This window comes from Plectropomus leopardus, chromosome 15, assembly GCF_008729295.1.
Source record: "Plectropomus leopardus isolate mb chromosome 15, YSFRI_Pleo_2.0, whole genome shotgun sequence".
In the NCBI taxonomy this organism is placed as follows: domain Eukaryota; kingdom Metazoa; phylum Chordata; class Actinopteri; order Perciformes; family Serranidae; genus Plectropomus; species Plectropomus leopardus.
In genome coordinates this window covers 24,100,093-24,104,300 of record NC_056477.1, presented here as the reverse complement: position 1 = coordinate 24,104,300, position 4,208 = coordinate 24,100,093, and positions in this window count along the sequence as shown.

The following is a 4,208-nucleotide window of genomic DNA, read 5'->3' as shown; positions in this document are numbered from 1 at the left end:
AGTGAGCAGGCTTTTGTAGCGGTATCAGTGTAGTGGAGATGGCTGAAAATTACAGGAAGAGAGTGCAGAGCTGAACTGCTGACAGCAGGAGTCACAATACATTAGCAGATCCTCCAACTGGCTGCTCTTTCAGCATGACAGTCCCACTGTACCGAGTTGAATTGTTAACACACATTGTTTGACATTGTCACAGTTACATTTTTCCCCCCCTCCGTTTGTAAGGCAGGGAAATTGTGCTCCAACAAGGTTATGAGACAGGTGGAGCTGCTGCGTTTGGCTCGCAGGTTGTGGCGGAGAGCTCTCAGTTTTGCATGTTTGTAAATTGCCACCAGAAGTGAATAAAATGGTCCCATGTGTAAACTCCAGCTCCACAGGCCCACTTCAGAGACCTGAGATCAATTTTGGCGCATTTATTCTCTGAGAGAGGCACACAATGGGAGTTCGCTGAAGATCAGTTTTCAATTGGATAATAGGGTTGTGAAAAGAGGGGATCTAGAGGGCATTGCTTTCACACATTCTTATGGCTTCATATCTCTGTAACATGAACCGTGGACTCCTTCAGTCTCAACACCTCCATAAGCCTTCTTTTTTCTCCCATAAATGAAAATCAATTTGCACCTAAAAGAGTGTTTCGTCGTGCACTACTATATTGTCAGACCACAATGAAGCTTCTCTTAATAAGATATTCAAACAAATTGAATGAAATTATGTCTCTGTTGTCTTTTAATTTTAGATTAATTTGCATCCATATTATTGTATTATTATTATATTATTTTAACCAAAGCAAGGTGATTTTTATTTTTTTCCTTCATAATCTATCTATCTATCTATGTTATGTGACTGCATTAGCAGTGCAGGGAGTCGAGGTCTAAAAGGTGCTGCTGACGCTGTCCTCCTCCTCTCTCCTTTAACCCGCTGCAGCCACTAGATGGGGTATGATAACCACAGAGAGGCTCTCCCAGTGGGACGCCTCCAGCTCTGCTGGGTGCTGTTACCCATGGGAGAGGTGAGGGGAGGAAATTGTCTGCCAAGTTCACCACAGATCCCAATCAGCTCCTCATTTGTTTTTTATTGTTTCTTTCCTATTCTAACAATCCTAAACTAATCTAATTGGTCCACTTGTAGCATAAAGTATTTATTTACGCTCAGACAGTAACAGTGTAAGTCAGCTGTAAAGTACTCCACTTGTTCTGATGCAGTTTGCTTGGGTGAGATTGGTTATCAGTTGCTGCAGATTATAATCGGCATAAAAATGCTTTTTCAATTCAATTAACCTAATAGTTTTGCAATTTGGAGCTCCAGACTTTTCAGTTTTTTTTAAAAATACTTCACTTCTTGCACAGACAGTCGATATTACAGGTGTTTGCATTTGCTTTTTTTTATGTATTTACTAAGAGGGAAACAAACTTGACATTTCTAAAGCAAAAACTAAATTATTAAATCCAGTTGTGTTAAAAAGGAAAAGTATCTGAGTTCTAAACATCATCTCATCTATTCTTTTACTTTAGGTGATGAAGATAAACACCAATGACAATACATTTCGCTTTACTATTTTAAAGGAGAGAAACACAGTAGCTTTTTCACACTTAATAAAATGAAACTGGTGTCAAATTATACATAAATTTACAGTTTTACTACAATTTAATTAACAGTCTTTGCGAGGTTTCAGTCAGTTTCCACATTTGAGTTAAAATGCATACAGTACAGACACACAGACGTTCTTACAACCAACGCTGTGTTGCAGTGACACGACCCTCTGCTCTCTTCTCTGCCTGCATCATGATCTGACTCGAGGACAGTGAACTAAAACATTTAAAACATTAAAATGTATTTCTTAACTTTTTGAAACTTTCATCTCTTAGTGTTCATCTCAAAGTATCTAATGTCTAATATCTTTAAATAAACCTAAAAAAAAGACCAAAACATATATTTTTATTTTATTTTTAACAAAGAATTGATAATAATAACAACATTCTGGTGGCATAACACTATAAATAATTTGTTTTTATTATTAATATTACAGTGACTCCACTACGTTGCTGGAATCGGCTGCTCTGGGATCATTTTTTGTGTCTGCTGTGCTAGTGGTGCCCAAACTGGGGCGTGGGGACTCCCAGGGGCTCGCAGGGAACCTCAGTATAACAAGGACTCATTATTTTAGTCACTAGAGTTTAAACCTGTAATTACATCAACTTGAATGACTGCTTTGATTTATTTTTTTTCTATTATTTTGCTACCTACATTTCAGAAAAATCTTTATTTGAGGATCTGTCTCAATCGCATCCTATTTTGGTGTGTTTTATATTCAACACCATGCTGACAAGCAACAAAAATAATGATTCAGAAAGAAAAAAAGCACTTTAGATATGAAAGTGAAAAATTAATTTGACAACTGAATTTATTTCATTTATAAAACCCAGCTGGATTACTTGTGATGATAAATTGAAACCATGATTTTTTTTTTTTTAATATGAATTTTTTGTATAAAGAGCGCCTTCCTCAGCTTTCCCATAAGTGCTTGTGATTGGTTGATGAATCAGTCAAAATTCATAACATGCACTGTACTTTGTGCCTGCAGTCCTTGAAATGGTTAAACAAACATTTTGGGGTAAAAGATGACCTCTCATAATTGCATTTCTCCTCTGCTTGTGAAGACTATTTTCAAAGGCTACTGTATTGTATTTGTGTGTGTGTGTGTGTGTGTGTGTGTGTGTGTGTGAGTGTGTGTGTGTCACAGAGAGAGATTTTCTTTTTTTTTTTGAAGAATATAAACAGCAACATAATTTTCTTGAGCTCTGCAAATCATTTCAGACAAATTGAAAGTGTAATTTCTCTTGCCAGTCACTGAGTATTTGGATGCAAAACTCTTGTAATAACTCACATATTCTGCAAAAAAAAAAGAAAAAAAAGTTGAAATCACCTTTTAAAGAATAGTTTTAAACCTTGTATATTCCCGCAGATAACTGTTCCACATCCCGCAGTTTTATTGAGATGTTATTGAAAAGTATTGGTAGTGCAAGCCCGCGGAAATAAGTGTGTGGTGGTTATATTCTAATGATCTGGGTAAAGGGAAAGCATTCTCCTTTATCTGCATTAATGCTTTAAATGGTTCACAGAGAGTTCATTCACATCAATGGCCAAAATAGATTTATTTTACTTGGGGCACCTATGTCAACAGTAGTTACAAGAATTACTCTGGATGCGATCCCATTATAGGATGTCAAATATTTTGATGCTATTGGTAAATGGCAGAATGTGTGTGGACGACAACAACAGGATTCTGCAATTCTTGGATGAGAATAAAAAATATACAGCCTGTCTGCTCACCTTTGCAATCTCAGGGCTCGCCCCAGCCAGCAATGTAATACTGAACAATGAATTTTAAATAAAGTCAAACATTTGCTTCATGCTCCTCCACAGTTTAAACAAGACATTTCTGATGGGGACGTGTGGATTTATTGTAAGTAAGAGATATAAGAGATAACTTAATCCCCAATTGGATTGTAAACCCCACCTCCACTTCACATGGCTCCACCCGTCACACCGCTTCCTTGACCTTTTGTCTCATTTCTCGCCGGGTAATGAATGCTTTCGGACTATTTCAGACAAAAAAGATCTTGCACATAGTCCGGAGCATTGGAATGTCATATCAGAAAATCACCCAATCAGCATGCTGGTGTTGAGAGCAAACAGAGAGAGAGGCCGCGGCGCGCACAGAACAGTGGTGGACTGGGTCGTCTGGATGTCAATATAATAGACTGGCTTATGATGTGTAAATAACACACCACTTAATGGTCCTCTCCCACTCTGTCAGAGCATTTTGAATCACATGGAGGGCAGCGTCTTCCCTCTCCACAGGGTCTCGTCATCCACCACTCATCCGGCTCGCCTCTTTCATCCACACAACAACAGCTGAGAGACATTTTAAACAAGCAGAGATTACACTAATATTAAAAGATATTACATCGTTTTTTTTCTTTTTGTGAAATATATTGCTTTTGTGTTTTAGTTTAAGTGCAAAATCCAAAATATACATTTGTCTGCTAAAGACTTTTTGCCTTTACCTTCTCTCCTGTTATACTTTGGAGCACAACATTATAAACTCTAAATTATAAGATGCTTCAAGAAAAAAAGATGTTTGGTTGGTTTTTTTTTTTACATAAAGCTGCTATATTATTTTGCATGCAACAAAGAAAATATGCAACAGT